The sequence below is a fragment of the Jaculus jaculus genome, chromosome 18, assembly GCF_020740685.1.
Source record: "Jaculus jaculus isolate mJacJac1 chromosome 18, mJacJac1.mat.Y.cur, whole genome shotgun sequence".
Taxonomy (NCBI): Eukaryota; Metazoa; Chordata; class Mammalia; order Rodentia; family Dipodidae; genus Jaculus; species Jaculus jaculus.
In genome coordinates, this window is record NC_059119.1 from 7,784,834 (window position 1) to 7,812,648 (window position 27,815).

The 27,815-nt window shown below is 38.5% G+C and overlaps 1 pseudogene; it reads left to right on the top strand.

Moving 5' to 3' along the window:
• Positions 1-25,550, top strand: part of LOC123455829 — an 86,271-nt pseudogene extending 60,721 nt beyond the window's left edge.
• The last annotated feature ends 2,265 nt before the right edge of the window (positions 25,551-27,815 follow it).

The following is a 27,815-nucleotide window of genomic DNA, read 5'->3' on the forward strand; positions in this document are numbered from 1 at the left end:
TTAATAACGTGTTTCATATTGATACATCATATGTTGGTTCCCTTTTTTCCCTCATCCCTGCCCCCATTCCATTGGGAATGCTCCTCAGTGGTGAATTTTAAGTCTACTTCACTGGTGAGCTCTTAGGATACTCTGGATCTCTGATGCTCCCACAATGCATAAACCACAATCCCACAGAGAAAACCTGCAACCCCACTGAGGAGGGTTGCCAATGAAATGGGGACAGAGACTGGGGAAAAGGGAGCACCAACACATGGTATATCCATATGAAATATGTTGTTAAAAATAATGATAAGAGAAAAACAATACTTTTTTCTATGCACCAGAATTATATACAAACAAGACAGGAAATCCCCATATGTTCCTAGAATCATGCACAGGACCTTTCCACATTATATGATATCGTTTATTTATTTATTTAAGAGCGACAGACACAGAGAGAAAGACAGATAGAGGGAGAGAGAGAGAATGGGCACGCCAGGGCTTCCAGCCTCTGCAAACGACTTCCAGACGTGTGCGCCCCCTTGTGCATCTGGCTAACGTGGGACCTGGGGAACCGAGCCTCGAACCAGGGGTCCTTAGCCTTCACAGTCAAGCGCTTAACCGCTAAGCCATCTCTCCAGCCCGCTTTCCACATGATATATAATGACTTTGGATGGAAATGTCTTTAAGGTCTGATGTCAAATTGAGAAATCATGAATATATACATTTACTGATATCATTAATATGTATCTTTGCTTAAAGAATGCACTTTAATTACACTAACAAGACAAAACACAACCTTTCAAAATATTGAAAAATATTGCAGCAATCCCTACCAGTTATTTTTCGTACTTACACTAAAATTTAATAACTAATTTGAACATTTTTTTCACAGCAACTTAGAAAGTAAAGTTGACTGTGAAAACTGAATTATTTTATGAAAGTGATTGCTGTAAGAGCTCAATTTTGAAAAATGAGATGTTTATAGGATGCTGTAAGATGTAAAAGACCCAAATATTCCCTTCCAGAACTTTTGCGTCAGGCTATGTTTAATTAGGTTGCTAAATATATATAACTGTTATTTAGAGACATCAATAATTTAGGAGTTATTGAAATTGCAGCAAATTTTCTAATTTTCTCCTAATTGCCAAAGTGTCTACAGTCACTAATGTATACCACACTGAAATATTCCTATGTTTCCTAAAAGGAACTGTAATCATAATAGGGGAAACTAGGGTCTAGAAGTCTCCTGTAGAATGGCTTTGTCTTTTCATTTGTCAGTACCTTTAGGTATGGGTTCTTTATACTTTAGTGACATTTGGAAATAGACCATAAAGTGTTCTTCATATGATGAAAATGATAGGTTTTCATACTGTCAGGATGTTTTCTTTTTTTTTTTTTAATTTTTAATTTATTTATTTGAGAGCGACAGACACAGAGAGAAAGACAGGTAGAGGGAGAGAGAGAGAATGGGCGCGCCAGGGCCTCCAGCCTCTGCAAACGAACTCCAGATGCGTGCGCCCCCTTGTGCATCTGGCTAACGTGGGACCTGGGGAACCGAGCCTCGAACCCCGGGTCCTTAGGCGTCACAGGCAAGCGCCTAACCGCTAAGTCATCTCTCCAGCCCTGTTTTCTTAATTTTTCTGTTTGCTTGTCATGTTTTATACATAAGACCTTTAGTATTGAAAGACTTTAGGATTTATGTGAATGATGTTTAAAGCAATGATGTATTGTTTATACAATATTTGTTGCCACATCTACGATGAAATTTTCAGAGAGTGGAATGCCTGTCTCTAGCTTAAGTTTCAGTGATGACTAACAATCCAAGACTGGTCATGGTAGTTTGGGGACTGAATGCTCTTTTCTTTTCCCTTCATCTATTTCTTCCCATTCCTTGATATTTCTGTTAAAAAAAAAGTCATAACTTCATGCTTAGCATTGTCACAAATCCACCTCGACTGAGATACCTCAGTTAAAATTTGTCAAATATCTCCTTAAACTATTTCAAACTACATCAGTTGAGTAGACCCTGGTATGGAGATGATGCATGCAGTTATAAAGACTGTACACAGAAGAAATTTGGGAAAAACTGACACATGGATTATGAAAGAATTCTATGGTGTTATGACAATAATGGTGCCATGGATTGACAGCTTTTTGAAATTCTAGCATCTTATTTCTTAGAGATTCACAAAAACAAAATTATAGAAATGATACCATCAAATTGGACCTTTAAGGTACTTCAGTTTGGCCAGATGTATTTATCCAATTTTTCTCTAGACATATTTTATTTTCAGCAGGGACTTGTGATATCATGAAAAAGTACTTTGGGGAAATAGTGACTATAGGTTATAATAAATTTCATTTTTCCCTTAAAACAAATATAAAGAATTGCTAAAAGGGCTGGAGAGATGGCTTAGTAGTTAAGCGCTTGCCTGTGAAGCCTAAGGACCCCAGTTCGAGGCTCAATTCCCCAGGACCCACGTTAGCCAGATGCACAAGGGGGCGCATGCGTCTGGAGTTCATTTGCAGTGGCTGGAGGCCCTGGCGCGCCCATTCTCTCTCTTCTCTCCCTATCTGCCTCTTCCTCTCTCTGTTACTATCAAATAAATAAATAAAAATAAACAAAAAATATTTTTAAAAAGAATTGCTAAAAGAGAATTCTCTTTGGAGGTTCATCATTATATTAATTAATTCATGTAAATTATATGGTTTCCTTATGGATGCTAAAACTCTCTTCTGGTGTTACCCAAAGTTAGATAGAGAAATAAGTGCTAAATACTGTCTAGAGTTACTCAACAAGCTATAATGCAGGCCTGTGCAAGAGCCCAGGTAAATCTTACACGGGCATAACTTTGTACAGTATACCTTATACTATACTCCTGGCCATGGCTCACCACGGAAGGCTTAGTAGAAATGCACATCAGTGGTTAATAGTTATAATTATGTGAACAAAGATCCTGGGGTTCGCATTCTTCTGCAAAGGGCTCCTCTAGAGGAATATATTTCATCTCTTCTCTTCATCTTTTGCTATTTTTGCCTCTTCATCCTACTTAGAACATACATTGTAAGCCCAATGGCTTTCCAAATATTTTGCAATGATAACGGCAGGAGAGAGAGAGAGAAACACACACACACACACACATACACACACACACACACACACACACACACACACACACACGGAGGAGTAAAGGAACCTAGGATAAGTTGAAAAAACAATTCCTATTTATAATGGTTAGTGGATATTTTTTATAAGAAAAATAAGGCTATTGTTATGTCTGTATTTCCTTTGGACAAATTTTACCTGTTAGTCTTATGGAAAACATGATTTATGTAACAACACAAAGGTAGATAGGTAGATATAAGCCAGGCATGGTGGCACATGCCTTTAATCCTAGCACTCGGGAGGTAGAGGTAGGAGGATTGCCATGAGTTCAAGGACACTCTGAGACTACATAGTGAATTCCAGGCCAGCCTGGGTCACAGTGAGACCCTACCTTGAAAAACCAAAAAAAAAAAAAAAAAAGGTAAATATGTAGGGGTTAGCCTCCTGTTGGGTTGGCAAATCTAACTGAAGCAATGGATTATAGAATAGTGTGAAATAAAGTTCATGGGCGATGGGAGGTGAGGTGAGGTACATGTTGAGTAGTTCTGAAATCCAGTCATAAGAATTTAATATCATGATCCTACTGGACTTTTTAGTGTTGCCATAAATGAAATGAAGTAATCTGCTATAATGTTGATTTAAATTTTGTATTATGGCAATTTTCCACAATAAAATTTTATTGAGTGAATCTTTATAGCACATAGTGTAATAACCAGTGTTATTGGGCCTCAGCATCATTATTGATTGAAGTTATTCTGACAGTTGTTTACAATGATACTCCAATTCCAAAACAATAGGACTATTATGTTCATTTTCCACAAAGGACACTGGTGAAGTATGCACTGAATTTATTTCTTTATCTTAGAATATTAAGGGACATGAAACCCATACAGATAGGATTGAAATGAGATTACATGTGTTTGCACATTTTCTATCATTTATAATATAATTATTTCTATAATTATAACTGTCATTGTTTTACATATAATTATCCTAATTTCAAGAAAAATATGAAAAGTGATGGCAAATGCATATGTCTTAACACAGTTAAAAAAACACTTGGAGAGGCTGTACTGACTTAGTTAAAATATAATAATTGATCAGTACTGAGTAAGAGTAACTCTACAAAACATACATTTGGGACTGGAGATATGGCTTAGCAGTTAAGGTGCTTGCCTGAAAATCCTAAGTACCCAGAGGCACAGGGTGGCATGTGAGTCTGGAGTTCATTTGGAATGGCTAGAGGCCCTCCAGATGCATGTGCCACCGTGTGCATCTGGCTTTACGGGTTCCTGCTGAGTCATCTCTCTAGCCACAAAGCAATTTTATTTATTTATTTATTTATTTATTTATTTATTTATTTATTTATTTAACAGAGAAAGGGGGGAGAGAGAGAGGGTGAAGAAGAGAGAGAGAGAGGAAGAGAGAGAGAGAGAGAGAGAGAGGGAGAATATGGGCTTCCCAGGGTCTCCTGCCACTGCAAAGTGAATTCTAGATGCTTGTGCCCCCTTGTGAATCTGGCTAATGTGGATTCTGGGGAGTTGAACTGAGTCCTTTGACTTTTCAGGCAAATACTTGAACTGCTAAGCCATCCCTCCATCCCCACAAAGCAAGTTTTAATTGAGATCCTGAAGTCTTACCTTCCTGAGTAGAAGGATTGCAGGCTTGTATATAAATGGTCAGCTTAGCATTATTATTTAAAAGATGGAGCCATTCAGTGGGAAAATGTGAATAAGAATTAGAAAATAAAAGCAAAAAAAGTCAAGAGAGGATTATGAGAGATGAGGATCGTGCTAGCTAGAGCAGAACATGAAAACTCCTCTGGACAATAGTGCATGGATAATGGTATAGAAAAATTGGATGATTTTGAATGGAAAGAGGAAGTTAAGTACCCTTAAAGGAGAACTGACATGAAAATCTATCAGGCTCTATGAAATAATCTCAGAGGTGAACAAAGATGCTAGAAAAGAGGTAAGATTTGATCTCCGAGTCTTTCTTGTACTGTGAAGTTGTTCAAATTTAAGGGAATCCAAAATTTCTGAGTTATCTACATACTATGAGAACACGAGACAGTGGTTTCTAATAGCCAGATGCTGTGAACCACAAGTTGTCAAGAATGCCTAACAATGGAAGCGGGTAGATGGCTCCATGGCGAAAGCACTTGTCATGCAAGTGTGAGGTCCTGAATTCAGATCCCTCGACCCATGGAAAGCGGTTGCACAGAGGGCATCTATGATCCCAGTGCTTCTATGGGGAGATATATGGCAAACACCGAAGACTTTGTAAGTTCATGATCCTGCTAGCCTGCCAAACACACCAGGAAACAAGAGACCATGCCCAAGGTAGAGGTGACGTCTGATGCCCAGTTGTGCTCTGTGGCGGACAGATTCAGGTTCCCTGAGATGAACTTCCAGACCAGACATAGATATGGAGGAAGGGATTTATTGAAGCTTATAGATCCAGGTGAAGTTCCATAATGACAGAGGAAACTGGCCTGCCTTTACAGGCCCAAGCAGAGAGAGAGAGAACCACAAGCCAAAATGTCAAAAGCTGAAGCACACCTCAGGAACTCCAGGTAGGCACACTTTGCATATCTTTAGATTGAAATCTGAAACCCACCACCACACCTAAAGATCCACCCAGAGACACTGCCTCCAGCCAGGCAGCTGCAGATGCAAACTACAAACAAATAAACAACTGAATATATTGGGGGTTATCTATACTATTCAAACCACCACATGCTCTGACCTCCACTCTTGAAACACAAACATGACAGTGTGACTAAATGCACACACAAAAGATCCCAATAAATAAATAAGTAAATAACAATTGTGTTATTATTTTAAACAAAATGGATATGGTGATAAATGTGACAAGGGGGCCTATACTGCCCAGAAGTCACTAATGCAATATTTAACTTTACATTTGCCTTTTATCCTAAACCTACACCAGAATGTGACTGAATTACAAGTGCATCTATCACACATCTGGCCACCAAACATGCTTCATGTGCAGTGTTTGATGTCCAGAATCTCATCCAAATATCTCTTTGCAAGGTATAAATTTATATCATGCATCTTTACTGAGGTCTGTTGACATCGTAGCCTAAGATTAAGTCTATTACAGGACAGTGATTCCTCAGGACAGGATTGAGTTTACAAGTGAAATGGAAGGCAGAGAAACACAAAGGTATATGATGGTTCTCTTCAATGAAGTGTGTTTTTCCCCACCAGAAGCTGCTGAGAATGATCTACTCTGAAACAACAGAGAGACAACCATGGCTGATAGAGACACACATGAAGGGTAGGAAATTGAAGGGAAGAGGTCAGTTGATAACTTGAAGGAAAGTAAAAGGGGTGAAGTTACTCAGAAAAAAAGGATCAAAATTAGAAGAGAGAACTATAGGACACACACACACACACACACACACACACACACACACACACACATTCTGGACTCTGTTAATGATTTGGAAACTCAACATATTTTTTAAAGGATGGATAGATCATAATATTTACTTTTAAAGTAGTACATATGCAGCTATGGTATGTGTACGAGAAGTAATCAAGTATAGGGAGTTAAGTATAATAAAACACAGAAGGAAGCATTTTAAGAAATCTAATCTACTGATGACAGTCCTGTGGACAGAATATAACAAGAGAATGCAGGAAAGTGAATGAGTTCAACTCATTTCACAAAGTGTGTATATATCTCAAAACATCACATTCTATGCTATAAATATGACATTTTTAATTATACCTTGGTAAAGTGGGATAAAAACAAAAAATAATGTAAATGAGTTCAAGAGTTATTGGGGGGCTGGAGAGATGGCTATTAAAGTTCTTGCTTGCAAAGCAAAAGGAGCTGGGTTCAATTCCCCAGTACTCATGTACAGCCTGATACACAAGGTGGCACATGCGTCTGGAGTTCGTTTGTAGTGGCTGGAGGCTCTAGCACTCCCATTCTTTCTATCTGCCTCTCTCTTGCATAAATAAATGAGTAAACACTTAGAAAGAGTTATTAGAGATTAAAAAATGAATCTAACTTGTTCACTGGCTAGATATATGGCTGGAAGCAGCAAAACGAGAGCATTGACCTGAATTACTGGATGTGGATAAGACATTACTTGACATGGTGCCATTTACTCATCTGGAGCAATGCTGGAGGGCTCATACTCACTGAGGATGCGCATTGAATGTGAAGTTTTTAACTTGTTGAGTATGTTGAACTGTTCATTATCTGAATGGAACTCTGTAACTATGCCATGCGTGGATAACTAGGGGTAACTTATTTTAGACAATTGCTTAGCCATCATTTTCTAAATCATATATTGTTGATAACTGTCAAGAGTGCTCAGTCAAAACAGACTTCTACACATTTATACAAATTTTCGCAAACTAAAGAACACCTGCAGATGCTGTTTGCTGCTGATATCCTTATAGCAACATATAAGATAGTGTGGATTTGTTCTCTTGAGGCAATATTTTTACCTTTCTCCAAAAACTGACCAGCTGATATTCATGAAGATGCTTAAAAAGACTTATTCTCTTTCCTCAGTCCTAAAGTATTATGTGCCTGCTGCAAGATCATGATCAGGCTGATGTAGGCATCTGGGTTAAAAGAACATTTTTGAATTTTATTTTTTCATTTTATCCCCTCCTTGCTCTGTTTTCCTCTCTTCCTTACACAGTACTTGGATAAAAATTTAGGCAAGATTGTAATTTTGAAAACCAACTTGAGTTTTAAGTGACTTTGAAGTCCTCTTTTTATATAATAATCCATCACAATAGGACGTTGGCTAAGTTCTTTGCAAAATACTGAGTTCAGATTTTTACCTCCTAATTTTCCCAGAATGCCCGTGATGAATTTCATGGTTTTTTTTTTTTTTTTTGTACTGCAACTTTCCTGGGGAGAACAACTAACAAGAACATGACAGAGCTTTAATTTGTAAGCTCAATAATATCTTTACAGCCTGGGGAGATGGCTAAGTGGGTAAAGGAGCTTGCTTGCAAAGCCTGGAGGTCCAGGTTTGATTCTCCAGTACCCACAAGAAATCAGACACACAAAGTGACACATGCATTCAGAGTTTATTTGCAGTGGTTAGAGGCATTGGTTTACCCATATTTTCTCTTTCCCTTTTGCAAATAATTTTTAAGGAAATAATATATTTCTGAAGTTATTTCTTGAGGCACCAAATAAACAAGTTGTGTTTTCTATTAATGGTGTTAAAATTATTATATTACCAGAAACGTAGACTCATTGTTTCCAATGCTTTTAGGGCTTATGAGTGTCATGTTCCCAGCATTTATCTATGCTAATGCATGTTATTTCTCTTAGCAAATGTTTTTATTTCTATATCAAACTCAGTTGAAAATGTCATGAACCACATCACTCATATATTCTTATACCAATACCCACACAATAATTATTTTTCCAAATTAATGTTAAAAAATGTGTATGTATTATTATAAGAGGTGAGTTAAGTGTTAAGTATACTAGTAAATTATAGATTCATGCTCATTTTTGGTATCAGAAAACACTGGGGTACTTAATCATTTTTGTCCCTTTAAAATTATCTACTCTAGTTCATATTGTGTTTTAGTAAAGTGTTTCTGTAGCTGAAAGGCAAAAAAGTAATGTTCATTAATTTATCAGGGTTATTCAATATTATAAACTTCAAATAATCACTAGTATGATAGTCAAACAACCAGCTTATGAAATATGGAGAGCTTGTGGTTATTTTACTAGAGTACACAGAACATTTTATAAACAAAACTATTTTCTCTTTCCTTTTGTCTGAAGCAATATGATGACTATTTTTATTGGCACCTAGTGGTTCTCTAGCTTCCTTACCTTAGATGGGAAACAAATCTGAGATGAAACTCTGTTAGACAAATGGTTGTTATGATGGAAATACAGTTTACTGGGGTGGCGGGAACATGATTCATTGTGTTTTCCAATTCCAAATTCTCAGGGGAATGTTGAACATCTCCGAATATAAACATGGAAAACTTCCATAACATCTGCTGCTAATTTCTGCCAGCTGAGAGGTGATAATGATGATGAATATTTCTGTTGATGTGGATACATGGGCTTAACAACATTAACTTGCAGTCTATGAGTTTCTCATTGGAAACATATGATTTATATTATCACCTGGTTGGTGTTATGCTTAGTTACATTTCTAATAGTTTCAATATGCTTAACTTTTAAAATTTAAAAATATACTGCAAATGAGAAGCATAATAGACCTGCTGACGGTAGCACTTATTCAATTGCCATCAAATATTTTAAAAGGAAACTTTGACATTTTCACATTTAAATCATGAAGTTGCAGCTGTTAATGGAGGGGGGGGGGTAAAAAAGAAAGGCAACTAACCCAACTTTCAGTACTGCTATATAGAAAATTACCTTATTAAAGGTAAATAAATATGTCTAATAAGTAAATATGTCTATAGAATCTGGCATTCTATAAAAGGCTAAAATTAAAAGCCTCGTGTTGTGGCTTGAACTGTATAAATAAATAAATCCTTTCTTTCCTTGATCTGCTTCCTGCTACATATTCGCCCATAGCAACAAGCACAGGAAATAGTATACCCTCGCAAGGAGTTAAATATTCTTACTTAGGGTTTATGCAGGGTACTACAACACAATAAACTCACTATAGCTTATTTGGCATGGTGGTTTGACCCAGGTTCCCCCATAAACTGTGCTCTGAATGTTAGGTTCCAAACTGGCGGCAATTTGGTAATTGGAGGCTCCTGGTGGCAGTGTATTGTTGGAGACAGACTGATCCGTCTCACCTCCAGGTTGCCCTTGCCAGTGTTTGGCACACTCTCCTGTTGCTGTTGTCTATCTGATGTTGGCCAGAAGGTGATGTCCACCCTCTTCTCATGCCATTGCTTTTCCCTGCCGTCACGGAGCTTCCCCTTGAGTCTGGAAGACAAAATAATCCTTTTTCCCCCACCTGATTCTTGGTCACGTGCTTTCTGGCAGCAATGTGAGCCTGAGTGGAACACTTCATCCACACCCATAACTGAACTTTTAAATCTTTAGATTGCCTGCAATTATAACAGCAACAGTATATATCCATTAACTGCAAAAAAAGGAATAGTTACTCTTATCAATGTCTTCTTATTTGAGAAAACTATAACTTTGTAACAGTTTTAGCTGGGACAATTTGGAGGAAGACATGTTTGACTAATAGTTTTATTTTTTTTAAATAAATTCTCAGTATAAGGATATTTATCCATGTTAGGATAACTTGCCTGGAGAAAAGATTTGTGATTTATTATTTAGTATTTATTTGTGATTCCAAAGTTCTTGTGATTTATTATTTAATCACATATGTGACTCTTACTAAATATCAACTAACTGCATATTTGAATTTATTTCATATTTGCTTAACAAACTGAAACAGATACTATTATTCACACCTAAATTGTGCATCTAATTTTTAGTAGTAACATAAATGGAAAGATATTCATTAGCGACTAACAGATGGAAAACAGTAAACTTTGAAAGGTAAGGATTCTTCTCTTCAGCAAACTCTTTTCAAGCATCTGGATGAAATTCCTTGACTAATTATTGAGGCAGTAGTAGTGACTATTTTCCATTTACCTTGATTTATTTTGAAAATGAAACCTTCCAATTTTCTTAAAAAGAGCATAAAGAGAATATGTTCATGTGAAGTGCATCCTGATGCTAGCAAGCCTTCAAAAATCTATGAGCTGCTGGGGTGCCCAACCTCAGATACTGACCCTCATCTCTTCTGAGTCACTTCGCAGAATGTCCTAAGATATCCTTTTGGTTTTGACTGAGAAACATTTTCCCAGTTCAAATGTCAGATTGCTGGATCACACTTCACTCAAGTTTTCCCCTCACTCAACTAGTGCTCCTCTTCCTCAGTCTTACTTGATCAAAACATTCTTTCCGGCACCATTTGGAGCTGGTTAATTTTCTCCAGGATATACACTAATTAGCTTCCCTTTTATTTACTTGTTGTTTTTTTTTTTTTTTTATTAATCTCAAGTTCTCTAGGACTTCCAAGTTTACCTTATACCTCGGATTTTATTCTTATGCAGATTAGCTTCTTCTCTTTCTTACATTCGGTGCCTGTGTCTGATATGGGGGGGGGTGGAGCTGTCACACGCCATGGATGACATATGGAGTCAGAGGACAACCTCGGGTGTCATTCCTCTGGGCCTCTACATCCATCTTGTTTGCGGCGGAGTTACTTGTTTGTCATTGCATATGCCTGCCTAGTTGGCCTACCATCTTTTGGGTGTGGTCCATCTTTGCCTCCCATCTCAGTTTTTTTTTTGTTTGTTTGTTTTTTGTTTTTTGAGGTAGGGTCTCACTCTGGTCCAGGCTGACCTGGAATTAACTCTGTAATCTCAGGGTGGCCTTGAACTCACGGCGATCCTCCTACCTCTGCCTCCCGAGTGCTGGGATTAAAGGCGTGCACCACCACACCCGGCCCATCTCAGTTTGGAATGCTAGTATTTACAGACACACACACCCACCGCACTCAGATCCTCATGCCTGAGTGGCAAGCGCCTTACCCACTGAGCAGCCAGAGTCCTGCTGGAAGGGTGGCCCTGGGGCGACTTGAGGCGTGTGTTCAGACTCACCTTGTGTTTGCTGATGCCTGCTCTTGTCTCTCTCTTCTATAGATGCATGATGAACTAAGCCAGTTTGCTCTGCCCTCGTGAAGCTTCCCCTGGAATCTCTAAACCCTGAAACAAACCCTTTCCTCACACAAGCTGCTTTTGGCGAGGTGTGTGTTCCAGAAACAAGGTCACTGCAACAGTTATCTTCTATGTTGGGTCAGAAGTTTATTTTTCTGTAGTGAGACCATGATTGGCTTATTTATGTTCTATGAGTCAAAGAATTCTCTTATGCAGTAACAAGCCTTATTACTATCTCCTGTTTGGCCTCTATTTTTAAAAATATTTTTTAAATGCTTTTTTATTCAATTTTTACTTATGCATTTGCGAGAGACAGACAGACAGACAGAGAGAGAGAGAGAGAGAGAGAGAGACAGAGACAGAGACAGAGACAGAGACAGAGACAGAGACAGAGACAGAGACAGAGAGAATGGGCGCGCCAGGGCCTCCAGCCACTGCAAACAAACTCCAGATGTGTGCGCCCCCTTGTGCATCTGGCTAACGTGGGCCCTGGGGAATAGAGCCTCAAATCGGGGTCCTTAGGCTTCATAGGCAAGCACTTAACCGCTAAACCATCTCTCCAGCCCTCGGCCTCTGTTTCTTAAAATGTTTGTTAAGTAGACAAATCTTTATTGTGGTCAGAAGAATGAAAAATGAGAAATGAGGCAGAGGTTATTACTCTGTCAGTTGGATCATAAGCAAACAAATAGACACTGATACTTGCTAATATTCTAATGGAAAAATGTACCAACATACTGATTTATGAAGACATTTGAGTTAGTTTCCTTTTCTTATTGCTACAGCAAATACCTCAAAATGTCAATGCAAGGGAAAGAAGTAAAGACTCTGGTTCAGAGTGGCAGTCCCGTTAGCAAAGACATGGTTCTTTTGTGTCCCTGGTGGGGGGACCTTGTGGTGCAGGTCACTCATATCTTGGCATATCAGAAAAAAAGAGAAGGGGCAAGAAACAGGAGTGGGCTACTTAACCATAACTAGACCTCCAAAGCTCCACCCATGACGGCCTACATGTGAAAGCTAGCCTCAGTGTCCCCAAGGTTCCATATGCTCCCAAAGCGGTCTTTCCAGCTGAGGGCAGGCGGGCAGGCAAAGAAGCCTGCAGAGAACAGTGAGCATTAGACCAGTGACAGCTACCACAGGATGCTTCCCCTTCTTTGGGAACTGCACTACCCATGTTCTCTTGTAGAATGCAACGCACCACTAATAAGGAATCACACCACCCACCTGTGGATGTTTTACATTTCCGTATCTTTCTGTGCAGTGTATAGAAAGGATGGAGTTACTGAGTTGCTGCTTTTGCATCTTTTAGAAAACTAACTAGTAGTATATGAGAGGTTCACTTGATCGTTGGCAAAATCTTGACTTTTATCTTTTCTTTCTGTATATCTTCTAAGAAATATAGAGGTATTTAATTGAAGTTCAGATTCCTCTCCCCATGGTAACTTAACACGGGAAATACCTTTGTATGCAAATCTGTGGGTAAGTGCCTCACCTCGTCAGGTTATCTTACTAATTGGTAACATTGACGCTCATGTTCAATTCTCCAGGTGCCACATAACCAGACACAGTAACACCCGTGCGCCCCGTTGCACCTGCGCCGAGGGGCAAACACGTCTGGAGTTTGTTCACAGGGGGCTGAAGGCACCGGTGCACCCTTCTCTCTGTCTCTCTCTCTCCCTACCTCTCTCTCTGTCTCAAAAATAATTTTAAAAATCCTTATCAGCTTTCTTTCATAATTGTTATAGGATCCCATTTAAATGATCAATACCCATCCCTTACCTATGGATGTAGTTTCATATCTTTAAACTTGAAAGCTTTGAGTATATGTTTTCTATTATCAACAACCTTTCGTACATTGGTCTTCGTATGAGCTTGCAATAGGAAATTAACTTAATTTGAAACCATATTTATTCTAACCCTAAAGAACTTGAACTACAATTTCCTTTTTGTTTAAGCATGGTTCAGTTTGTTTTCTCTTGCTTTTTTTTTATTTTTTATTTTTTAAATTTATTTGAGAGTGACAGACAGAGAGAGAAAGACAGATAGAGGGAGAGAGGGAGAAGGGGCACTCCAGGTCTTCCAGCCTCTGCAAATGAACTCCAGACGCGTGCGCCCCCTTGTGCATCTGGCTAACGTGGGACCTGGGGAAGCGAGCCTTGAACCGGGGTCCTTAGGCTTCACAGGCAAGCGCTTAACCGCTAAGCCATCTCTCCAGCCCTTCTCTTGCTTTTTTTTTTTTTTTCCTCTGTTGGTATATGGTTTTTGACTGTTTGACTATGTGCATATTGCAAAAATAGAGAATGTAAGTTAATGACAATGTTATCTGCAGTGGGATGGGGCAGCCAGAAGGTGTGCAAGGTTCAGTCTTTTCTCTGGATGATGATCTTCTTAGAGTGGTTGTACCTCTGGGCAGCCATTGGAGACATTCTCCAGGTACTACTGTCCCCAGTTCCACACTAATTGCTTAACCTCTGAGTTCATTAACTCATTTTTACTTTTGCTTCATTTTTACTTATTGCTTAGCACAAATCCAGGTGGAGGAGAGGTCAAAAAGTTTGTTATTCTAGAAAGGATCCTATGCTGATTCTGATATGATCTGGGTTAACGTCTAGCTTGCAATATTTGCAAAAGGAGTTTTTCCTAAATATATATTATCTTTAATGTATCAGTACGATGTAGATTGCATTCCCCCAATATCTGAACATCAGATCCCATTCGCATTTTTGCCTTTCTAGGTTATCTTTATAACACCAGTTTCCTTTTCCTCTATTGTTTAATTGTATGTGACTATTTATTATTTATTTGGGAGGTTCTGTGTGTTGTGTGTATGTGTGTTCATGTCTGTGTATGTGTGGGTCACTTGTTTGTGTGGATGCACATATATGGATATACAGGTGCATGTGAATGCCAAAGACTGAAGCCAAATGTCTTCCTCAATCACATTCTACTATGGACATCAAGACAAGGTCATTTGCTCAAACCCAGAGCTATAATGCATTAGAGCTCCTCCTGTCTGAACATTTGATGTCATCTCACTGAGTGCCTGAGTGTGCAAATCCTAAGTCAAGACAATGAAACTGGATTCATGGTAGGGGGACAATGAAGACCTGCATATAGGTGTGCACACACCCACTCATCCTTCAAACCTTAGATGATTTTAGCCACTGACCTGGCAGGAATGAGCTTATATTGAATAAGCATCACAGAATCAGCTTACAACAGGCAATGCCTATCACAGGCACAGGTTTTCCCTGTAGCTTTTGGTGACTACTTTTTACAAACTGTGAGGAAGGATTAGCTTCACTTGGACAGATGAAGCTAATTTATTAAGGCTTGCTGTAACATTCAAAATACCCTGAGTAGGTCAGTGAAGGCACAGTTCACCTTACCAATTCTTAGAATAGTTCACACCATGTAACACTGAAACTTTTAAAAACTATCTTTTCCAGTGCTATAGCCTAAAAAGGTGATACAATGCATGTTAACTTAGCCATTACAAAACTCATGATGTGCAGCTGGGATTCACAGATACATTGCTTTGGGTTCATATAATCTACTATTGGTGCAATTTTCTGGGGAAACAAGATATTGAATATCGAAATTACAGGCAGTTTTATTCAGAATTATAATTCAAGTGAATATTAACCCAGAAAATATTTCATAATTTTTATTCTTATTTACATTTCATTGAGTATCCCCTAATATGATAAACATCCTTACTGAGCTAATAGTGCATAATATTAACACTAAAAAGAAATCTATATTTACATGCTAATTTCAATGACTTAATATGTTTGATTGAAATAAGTTAGATTTGAAGTTAGCATTTTAATGTGCTAATCACACAATAATGATAGAAAATCAATGGGATGTAAAATTAATTTTTATTATATTTTGTATGTATGATATAACAGACATTCTGAATAAGAGAGATATAATAAAATTACATATACCATATTTCATCTGTGAGTTAAATGAATCCAAAGCTACTTGATAAAATAATAAGCAAACGAAACCATCTAAATTGCATTAGGAAGGTCTATAATTGGGGAATGGAAAACAGAGACCAGATGCAGTTGTCACAACACTGGCTTAAATAATTAAAGGAAGAATTTCCTGAGAGTGTATAGAATAGAATATTGAAATGACTTTGAAAAATATTTATGTAGGAGAGACTGGCTAGAAAACTACTAAACACATTTTCTGTTGCAGAGCACAAAATCAATGAAATGCCTCACCACACCTGTCATTTTGATTAGTTTTTATCCAATGGAAAGTTAACCAAAGTGGTGCAAAGGCTGCTTCCCTGTCCTCTCACGCCCTTCTGTTTGTTGTGGAGACACAAATATCGCACAGAATCTCCAAGCCCCAGAGACTTACTGAGGCCTTAAGTAATGTCTGTTCTCCTGAATGGCACATCACTGAGATAGGCCGGCCCATTATTACTCTCGGATAACTGCCTTCACTCATTTTAAGTTTATTTTATATACTAAGCATCATTTCTTTAAAAACATTCCTAGTTAACCTTCAATTTCAGTTTTTGGATGAGAATTCAGAGTACTAATCAATATCTTGTCAGGATTTGGATCACTGTCTTTTTAAAATATTTTTGTTCTCTGAATTCTGGGCCAATGGACTTGTTGGCCTTTTTACCTACATCCAAGGTCAGTTCCTTGCACACTTCTGGGCTGATGCCCCATCCTTTCTTTCTTAAATGTTTGCGTTTCCTAGAGCTAAGTCTTTAGCTTTTTTAGTGATCTTTACTTCGGGCTGAGGTCTTTCAGGTTCATTCCAAATCAATTTCTTTTCAAAGCTCTTCTTTTTCCAGTCAATTCAACATCATCCCTTGGTCTTATGAAGGTAAGAAGCTTAAAACAACAGAAAGATTCTACATTCCCCATCATCCACAACGGTGCTTCTGTTTGTAGTCTTCTTAAGTCAAAACATTCACAGCCATCCAGCTGTTTAGTATAAAACTCAAGGAACTGTACTTTTCTTGTTTCCCTATATTCCTTCCTAATTCTGACCCATTAGAGTTTTTGAACAAAATATATCGTACCACTTTTCACCACTTCCACTGATACCTCCAAAGTGCTATTGGTTATTTGTACTTAATAATTAATCAAAACTCAACAAAGTGCCAAGAAGAAAGGACAGTGGAGTGCTCAACACTAAGTGAGATGTCTCTGTCACATCCTCCAAGTCCCAGGGACCGCAGCAGAAGTGGTGGAAGAGCAGCTTGAGAGCCAGGAGAATGTGAAGAGTGCTTTGCAATACCGTCTTCCAGTTCCAAATAGGCTGTTGTATTCCTGACCTTACAGTGACTAACACTGCTTACCCAGATCTTCTAATGGGAGGGAAAGGTGATGGCATCAGAGCAGGAGAGACTAGTAGGAGAGGAGGAGGGGTTCAGTGGCGGGGATCACACTGAAGGCGGGGGAGGAAAAGTCTATGATCAAGTTATATTGTCTTCATATATGGAAGTTATCAGTAAAAACTCAAAAATAAAAATAAAATTAAAAAGTAATCAGCAAGGAATTGGCATGGTGAACTTGGAGGGGTAGCAGCTCTGCTCCTGTGAGCTGTGCCAGAGCGAGTCCTTGCCCAGAGGGCAGTAAAGCATTGCCATTCTGGGCCCCAGGAATACAATTCACAAGGCCAGTACCAGGGATGTATGTGATAGGCTTTCTTAAACAGGACTCAGAGATACAGTAAAGACAGACACATTAGACCAGCAAGGAAACATTCCTTGACTTAAACAGGAGCCCTCCAGAAGTTAGAAACTCAAATGAGAACTGAGTCGGGGTGTGTGTAGGAAGATTTAGTACACTGATTCTGTTTCTATCCAGAACTGAAAGTCTCCCAGGCTGATTGATTGTCTACTCATAGTTCAGCAGTCACCTAGAGGTCTTTTGACTTGGACTACTGAGCAGGGGAAGAACAAGGTGAGCTGCAAGCTGACTGCAGAGAAGCACTGGAAGTAGCCATCCATGGCTGAGCTCCTCCGCAACACTTCTGGCTAATCTCCCCAGGAGCCCAGTGACTCCTGGAGCTCCAGTCAACCTTAAACATTCGAAGTTAACTTTGCAGTTCCCCAAAGACGGGGTTTCTTCCTCAATGGCAACATTCATAATTTCAGAAGTTAGCCTTTTCTTAATCCTCTTTAACAACAGTGATAGAAGCATTTTGGATTGCCTTGCCAATGCACTAATCTACACCAACATACCAATAATGAGACTTTTGGGGTTTCCCCAGATGGTTATCTTCTGAATTCAAAGAAGTGAAATCCACAGACCAGAGGGCAAAGTTCAGAGACTTTACCAGATTAAGAGAAGGAAAGAGGAAAGAGTATGAAGAGCTCCTGACCATAAGAAGGCAGGAGAGGGTCAGGCCCATCTGGAGACCCAAATGGGGGTGATGTGTAGGTTCTGAATGGAGGCTGAGCTATCCAGCCCTGACACCAAGTTTGGAGGGCTGATCTTATCCAGCCACAGTGTTAGGGTGCTATTTAATCCTCCTAGGAATCTTAATTATAGGACAGGACATCTCTTTCCTAGGAGGGGCTCAGGTTGTTTATAGAAAATCAGATCTATGGAGCTACTGTATGGTAGAGGTAACAACTCTATAATGAGCAAATACATCCTTCTCTGAGTTCTAGCAAAATAAAGACTGCAAGGGCATTCTTTGCTTTTACTTTTGGGGTGGTCTGCTACCCTAAACGGCCTCCATAGTTAGGCTGACTTTGTAAGCAGGAATCAGCATACACGTTTCTCCTACCTGCAAGCCTCACGTGGTTCTGTGTGCTGCCCACGTTCTCCTCATGACCTAACATTACATATAGACTGGGAAGCAGTGCTAAGAATTTGCTATAACTGAAATGGGCGAGAACAGCTCTGCTCTTAGTGAGTATGGATTCTTACCCAGGTAGCAGCAATGAGTTACAGCTCCAGGGCTGCTAGATGATCACCAGGTAGGGGACAGGAATAAATGCAACAGACTTTGCTGTATAGGAATCGGAATTATAGCAAAGACAGAAACAGCATGTTTAATTTCGGAAAAGCATTCCTCAGGGTTTGAGCACCAAAAGTGGGAAAGCTCACTAGATGGCTGAATTGGTGAGGGTGGGGGAGTCAATACGTTGGCCTGTCTCTACCTACAATTCAAAGTGTCCTAAACTGATTGATTGTCCACTGAGAATTCTCCAATGGCAACCAAAAATACTTTGTGTTGAGGATTGAACAGAGACTAAGTAAGCTAAACACAGAATCATTCTTAACTAGTCAAACACAATGTTTCTGACTCAACTTCCACAGCTTCCGGACTCCCACAGCCTCAGCAAGTCCTCAGTCAACCATGCGATTTCTCAGCTCCTTCAGTACATAATTTCCAAAAGTGGGGGATTTCCCCTTCATAACCATTTCATGAAAAAGTTAAATTTTAACGTGCTTTCAAATTTTAAGACAATAACTCATATTTACTCCCCTAGATGAAATTTAACAAAAAAGGGGGGTTGGTTAACAGCCAACAAATATTTCTGTTGTCCAGAGTTTTATGGACTATAAATTTAATATTTCTTCTATATTCACACCAATACAGATTTTTTTCATTTTTGAATTAGCTCTTATTTCACCATACTATAAGGTAAATAAGTCTTATCTAAGATTATTTTTATTTATTTTTTCTTTTTATTTATTTATTGATTTGACAGAGGAAGAGAGAGAATGGGCATGCCAGAGCCTCCAGCCACTGCAAATGAACTCCAGACGGTCCTGGGGAATCAGACCTGGGTCCTTTGGCTTTGCGGGCAAACACCTTAACCACTAAGCAATCCCTCTAGCCCCCTCCTTTCTTTATTCATTTTTTAAAAAAATTTTATTAGCATTTTCCATGATAATAAAAAAAATCCCATGGTAATTCCCTCCCTCTCCCCACCCCCACACTTTCCCCTTTGAAATTCCATTCTCCATCATATTACCTTCCCACTAAGATTATTTTTAATCCATGGAATCCGTAAATTATGTCTTATGTGGTGTATCATTTATCTTCTCATTGACAGCACAAAAATACCTGTAGCGACAATCTACCTTCTTTAATTACTTAGGTGATTCATCCAAGCTGGGCTCATTTATATGTCCATATATATGATAGCACAAGGATGAATTCGTATATTTGATTAATATTTTAAAAGAGGCTAAGCATCATGGTACACACCTTTAATCCCAGCACTTGGGATTTAGAGGGGGGAAATATTGCTGTGAGTTCTAGGCCAGCCTGAGACTACATAGTGAATTCCAGGTCATCCTGAGCTACAGAAAGACCTTACTTTAGGAAAAACAAACAGACAAGATTTTATAAGATATGTACAGCATGGCTATGTATCAGGTTTGTATGCACTTCCTGATGGCTGAGCTTTACTATACATTATAGAGTTTACAGTGATAGTTATGGACTTTTAACCTTTCCAATAAGAAGAGTTTTAAATATATCTTAAAGTAGGAGAAAAGCGGGGGCGAATCAGGTGGTTTGTGCCTATAATAGCAGCACTCAGGAGGTTGTAGTAAGAAGATTGGCATGAACTTTAGCCAGTGTGGGCTACAGAGTGATCTTCAAGTGAAGTTGGACTATTGTGAGCCCTGCTTCGAGAAAAAGGAGGACATGAGCAGGTACTTCCATATCTCTACCAAACATTCACAACCAATACCTATCCATGCTGATCCTGAGACATCCATCACTTTATTTGAGTATAAACATCTGTCACTTTACCTAAAATATTTTGAAATAATTGCTGAAACTGTATTACTTGATCCACCTACTTTGTTATGCATGATTAGGGAATGCATTTTGTTGATAACAATGACATCAGCATGCCTAAAATAAATCAAATTTATTGTCAGAAAATATTTCATAAATATTAAAATACCAAATTATTTACATCTTCTTCATGTATATATGAGTATGGCCAAAGGAAATTCTGAAGTAGTATTTTTTAAATTTTTAATACATTCTTCTGTCATTCTATTTGTGGATATGTTATGCTTGTTATTATTATTTCTCTTTAATTAACATCAAAGTGTTGAAAATTGATTTTTTAGTTAAAATTATTTATAAAAATGTCAAAACTACTTTTGATATATCTCTTTACTTAAGAAATAACCTTGGGCCAAGAATGCTGTGCAAGTCTATAATGCCAACACTTGGGAGGCTAAGGCAGGAGGCCTTTTGGCTACATTACAAGGCCATCCAACCTTCACAGTGACCCTGTCTGAAACAAACCAAGCAAGGAAATAAACCAAAAAAGACAGGAAAATAAATATATAGAAAATAAACATCATTGCATAGAAGTTGATCAAATTTCCTAAGTTGCAAGTGTATCTTATTAACAAAGTGAAAAATTAGCTGAGTTATTTCATGCCTAGTATAATTTGTTGGTTATAAATAATTGAGGAACATAATTTGGAAAACTAAAGAATAGAGAAAGCAACTATGCCATTTAATCATATTTCAAGGCTTATTTCAGTTTAAATACCTTCAGATTTTAGTTTTGATATTTCTAAGCTTACCAAAATGATAAATCTAACTCAATATTTTCCAAGAATACATGCTACATATGCCCCATTGTGACATTATAGTTCCTAATTTCTGCTATAATTATGCTCACATCTCAAAGAAAATGTCTGGGAGTATGCATTTGAAGTCCTTATCTCAAAGATTTTTTATGTGCAGGTAAAATCATAAAAAAATATACATTAAAAAAGAGTCAAGGAAGCCAGGCATGGTGGTGCACGCCTTTTATCCCAGCACTCTGGAGGCAGAGGTAGGAGGATCACCCTGAGTTTGAGGCTACCCTGAGACTACATAGTGAATTCTAGGCCAGCCTGAGCTAGAGTGAGACCCTACCTCCCAAAGTACAAAGTAAATAGATAAATAAATGAACAAACAAATAAATATAAAGAATCAAGGAGCTGGAGAAATGACTCAGTGGATAAAGGCACTTGCTTGCATAGATTGACATTCTGAGTTCAAGTCCCAGTATCTAGATAAAGACAGATCCAGAAAGTGGCACAAAAATCTGGAGTTCTTTTGTAGTGGCCAGAGATCCTGGCATGGCAATTCTCTCTCCCTTCTGTTTCTTTCTCTGCCTGTTTCCCTTCCCTTCTCTTTCTCTGAAGTAAATAAATGATACTTTTTAAGTCTCAAATACAAAGAGAAATTGCAGTTGACAAACTTTAAAATCAGGAATTTCTTTCTTTTCTGCCTCTTTTTTTTTTTTTTTTTTTTTTTTTTAGAGAGGTTCACTATGTAATCTTAGGCTGTCTTCAAGCTCAAGGTGATCCTCCTATCTTTGCCTCCCAAGTGCTGGGATTAAAGGCATGCACCACCAAGCTGGGAAGGCATTTCTTAATGAATTACAAAGATAAGGATGCTGTTCACTTTGAGTTTACAAAAGCCATTGCCATAGATGTACTAAAAAGATTGTATATTTTTACTGTTATAAAATATGAAATGATTATTAGAATCACTTTTATAAACACAAAAGGTGTTTCCTAAGGTAAAGAGTCTGCTCAGTGTGACAGTTGGATTCAAATATGGATATAATGCAGTACCTTGAAACTATATTATGTTTCCCTCCATTTTTTGTTTAACCAATGGTAACGATTCTTTTAAAATATAACTATATGATAAGTGTCTTTTCACAATCATACCAATGAGCAATGAAAATGTTGTTTACTATTAGTAGATTGGATGATTGGATCGCTATGAGCGCTTCTTTTGTTGCTCTTATCCTAATACTGTGTTTATAACAACATTATCATACCTCTGGTTGGCATGTAAACATGATATTTTGTCAGATTTCAGGTGAATTGCCTCATAATTATAATAACATAAATATATGTCTATTTTGAAGGGTCCACTTGTCTGGGTTTGGAGAATCAGCTCTTAATTTAAGCAAATGGAATAAATTACTTCTCCAAGCAGGCAGTATAATTGCCTTGAATGACAGCCTTTATACATGGAATTTACCTTGATACCATCCAGAGTCTCCTGCAGATGGCACTATGTCCCACCTTCTTCTGTGGGGGGGGGGCACATGCACACGTGTGTGCAGATGCACACTCCTTGTGAGCATGCTATGCAGAGGCCAGAGGAGGATACTAGGTGCATTCCTCTATCATTCTTCTACTTTATTTCCAGGAGACAGAGTCTCTAACTGAAACTGGAGGCTGCTTTGATTTTTAATATTAAAAAAAATATTTTATTTATTTATTTGAGAAAGAGAATGAGGCACAAGGAAGAGGACGAAGAAGAGGAGGAGGAGAAGAAGAAGAAGAAAGAGAGAAAGAAAGAAAGAATGAGTGCACCAGGGCCTTCAGTCACTGTAAACAAACTCCAGATGCATACATCGCCTTATGCATCTTGTTTATGAGCCCTGGGGAATCAAACCAAGGTCCTTTGGCTTTATAGGCAAGTTCTTTAACCACTAAGCCATCTCTCCAGCCCTGCTCTGCCTTTTTGGTTTGACTAGAAAGAGAACTTTCTCTCTCTGACTCATCCAACCCAGGCCTGAGACTTTAGGCATGCACTACCACACTTGGGTTTTTGTGTGAATGCTGGGAAATCAAACTCAGATTCTCAAATTTGGGTAGCAAGGACTCTTCCCAGCTGAATCATCTCCCCAACTTGGACTAGAACTCTTAACCAAAAGAAATTGTGCATCAAAAAAACCCACAACGTTTCTATGTTGATGGGAAATACAAAATAGAAGTTCTCTGCAATTACTAACTTACTTTTTGGCTTTTCTCTGGCAAATAGAATGAAAATTAGTCATTTCCAAAGTATAAGCCAAGTTAATTGAATCAGATAACAACATTGCCTGCAGTTCTTGACTTTCATATTTCCAGTTGTGTGGGACTAAGCTCCAAAGGTTTTTGAAGATTTTCATTCATATTTAATGATAACTATTATGACAATACCAAAATATTTGAAACTTGATCAAAAATATTTTGGATCCACAGTGAAATTGATCTGAACTCTTAATGCAGTATGGGAACCATAAGTTGCCATTGATGTATTAATTCCAGACAGTAGTGCAATAGATTTACTCCACACAGGAGACTCTGTCACTATGAAGGAAGCAATCCAGAGGAGTCCGAGAAAAGTGGCACAGTAGAAGAGATTTTCAAATGCAAAATCCAGCACCATTTGTGTTGGTATCCAGACTATGAAGACACAATTAAAAATTAATGCCAAAGAAATATATTTTAATTAAAAATGGGCTAAAAATCTAATCACACACTTCTAAAATATTCATACAAATGGTCAACAAATAACATTAATACATTGAAATGATGTTTCCTTAAGTATCCGAGGAATTCAAGTCCAAACTTTAATGAGAGGATGTGGCTGGAGTGACTTTTGGGCAGCTGCACCTTTCAAAACAGGATCTTGCTACCTTGGACGTTAGGAAGTTAATGCCACTTTCACTTGAAGTTAGCAGCAGACAAGCCACTATTAATATAGGTACAAGTGGTCATGTAGTGCATGGGAAATCCACTGTTGCAAAAGCCACTTCTGACATTCACACAGTCAGACCCACAAAAAGAACTGGAAAGGAACATTACAATCAAGCTGGGATAGCTTGGATATGCTAATGCTAAGATGTATAAACTTGACTTCCCCAGTTGTCCTTGGGCAGAATGTTACAGGTCATGCGGAAGTGATACACCCAGTGAGTTTCCTATCCACATTCCAGGAACTAAAGGGAACTTCAAATTGGCCATGCATTTTCCCTTGTTGACTGTTGTGGCCATGATGTTTTGATGACCACGATACTGAACAGTTCAGCAGTGATGGAAACAACTCTTCTGTTGATAGCCTCGGACTTCGGAACACCTGGCTGCAAGAGAAATCAAGAAACTCAAGCGTATTTGATCCTACAGAATAAAACTGATCTGATGAAAGAAAGTCAGGCTAAATAACAACTTGAACAGATTCTTGCATTTGTGTAAGAGAAAGTGACAGAAGGACCTCTGATGATTCCAATTTCTGCTCAACTTGAATACACTATTGAAGTTCTCTGTGAGTTCATAGTAAAGAAATTCCAGTACCCCCACGAGACTTCCCTTCAGAACCTCGACTCATTGTTATTAGGTCATTTGATGTCAACAAACCTGGCTGTGAAGATGATGACCTTAAGGGGAGTGTGGCTGGGCGTCGTATTCTACAAGGAGAATGTAAAATGGGCCAGGAGATAGAAGTGAGACCCGGTATTGTTTCCAAAGAGAGTGAAGGGAAACCTATGTGTAAATCAATCTTCTAAACTTGTACCACTTTTTGCGGAGCATGCTGCTCCAGGAGGTCTTAGTGGAGTTGGAACAAAAATGGACCCTCCTCTGTGCGGGGCTGGCGGAATGGTGGTACATGTGCTCGGAGCCCTTGGAGCTTTACCTGAGATTCGCTGAGCTGGAAACCTCCTGATTCCTACTGAGACGGCTTCTAGGTGCGCGTGCTGAAGGACACAAGAAAGCAGCCAAGGGCCAAAGGCTGTCTAAGAATGAAGTGCTCATGGTCAACGTCGGATCCTTGTCAACAGGAGGGAGAGTTGGTGCTGTCAAGGCGGATTTGGGCAAAATCGTTTTGACTAATCCTGTGTACACAGAATTAGGAGAAAGAAATTGCCCTTAGCCGAAGAATTGAGAAACGCTGATGCTTAACTGGGTTGGGGTCAGATAAGAAGAGGAGTAACAATCAAGCCAACCGCAGGTGGCGACTGAAGAGTCCCAGCTCCACACGACATTTGGAGGAGCTGGCTCCTCACTTTACAACCTAGGGGCCTATTTTCAAAGCAGTGTCACAGCAGTAATTTCACAGCTCCTTCATCTGATAGGTAGCTCTAAGTTTATCCTCATCTTTGCGTGATGAAAAGTGGACATCTAGAACAATATAGGGTCTATGATAAGTGTGAAATGGGTATAAAATTAGGTTGAACCTACATTTTCACAGAGGTTAAAGCATTCTAAAATGTCTACTTTATGCATTCAGGATGCTTTAGAATAGCTTGCTATGCTAGTCTTTACTGCATCACACCTATCATGGAATTTATCTGAAATAACTTTTTTTGTCTTTTTCATGTTTCTATCTCTCAGTAGCTCCACAAGAAAGAACTTTTCCAGTAGAAACTGACAGACACATTTTTTTTTTAAGACCAGCTCTTCTTTGTTTGGCTCTCATATTTTGTGTTAGTATGTCTTTAAAATTTTTGAGCAGAAGGAACATGAACAGGTTCCCAGGAGGCTGACTATTAGAAGAAGAGTGCTCATTCCCATAGGCCTGAACTTGGTCTCCCCACCAGGAAGGAGTAGTGCACCAGGTGGTTCTCGTGGACTAGTCGGGCTCTGTGCAGGATGTATTCTATGGGGGTTTGTTTCAGGGGAGCTGCGGATGGAGGCCTGGGCCTCTTGGATGCCACAAGCTCTCTACCACTATCTCTCCCCAGCCTTGGGTTTTGTTAGTTGCTATGGTGATGACACACCTGTAGACTGTAATGTTAATCTCTGGGCTTTGGACCTTGCGAGGGTAAAAGATGTTCAAAAACTGAGTGATCCCTTTTGATTTTCATATCTTACTCTTCATGTCTCTGTACTTTTCTTACACTGTGCTTTTAAGTTCTTACTCTTTTTTTTTTTTTTGCCTTGCTGTTTTGTTAGAACAATGATTCTCAATTCCACATAATGTGAGAATTGTTAGGGGAAGCTTTTACAAAACAGGAAAAAAAGTTGCTTTGATGTGGGCTTCAGATATTGATTCTATTAAAAACAGGTTTTTAGAAGAAACAAGTTTAGAAAGTTAAGAAGTTGGCATATTAAGTAATGGATTCCACTGAGGTTTAGTAATTTGATAATCCTTTTTAATTTGCTTTTCTTAAGTTTGCATTGGGAGGGGAATTTATACTGCATTTAATAGTGTTCTCTTTCAGATATTGATGCTGCCTTACAGGAGTTTAGAGGCTGAGGCTATAGGTCATTATTTAAATTTAAAAGTTTTGAGGGTGTATACTGACATTATGTACTTGATAGACTTTGAAATGTTGTATTGTAGCATGAAGAACACATTTAAATAAAATAAGATTTTAAATCAAACATCAGTTTTTAAAAATCTAATCTCATCAGAACTGAAAATAAAATGTCGTAAAATTCATTTTAAGGAACCACGTGAATTTCAGCAGTTTGTAAAGCACTGTGCTTAATATAACGGTTATACACAGGAATGAATGAAAACAATGTATTTTATACTTATGTTTGTCAACAGAAGATATTACCTTACTGAGAAAGTGCTCATTAATTGTTACTGATAAAAGTAAATTGCCAATGTAAATTAAAAAAAGAAACTATAATGAGATATCCTCTCACTGTAGTTGGATTGACCATTGTCAAAAAGATAAATAAATAACAAATGTTGATTTCGGATTTGGAGAAAATGTTATTCTATATTCTTCTGGTGGGAATGTAACTCATTATAGCTACCATAGTAAGCCTTAGAGAGATTCCTCAATCAGTAAAAATAGGACTACTGTGTAAGCCAGCAAGTCCATTACTGTGTATATACTCTCCCAAAGGAGATGAGGTCCTTATGCCAAAAAGATATCTGCACATCTATGCCTATTTCCATCCAATTAGCAGCCAAACTGCATCACAGATGCCAATGGCCTTGAGCAGAAGAATGGAGGCAAACAATATGGCTGTTAAACATAAAATGCTTAGGTTCACTTTCATAGTTTTGTTTTTATATTAGTTTGTGATTTTAGAGTTTAATAAGTAGTGTTCTTTTCCTCTTGAATTCAAAACAATGGAAAGATACCTTGAGGGCATTGGAGTCCGCCTTTCTCCATACACTCATGTGTTCTGAATATTTGGTCCTCGGCTAGTGGCACTTTGGGAGCTAGAGTTTTGCTGTGGGCGGTGTCTTGCTAGGGGCAGGGTTTGGGGTAGGATAGTCCAGCTTCCCGCTTCCAGAACGCAGCTCACTGTCTTGCTTCTATT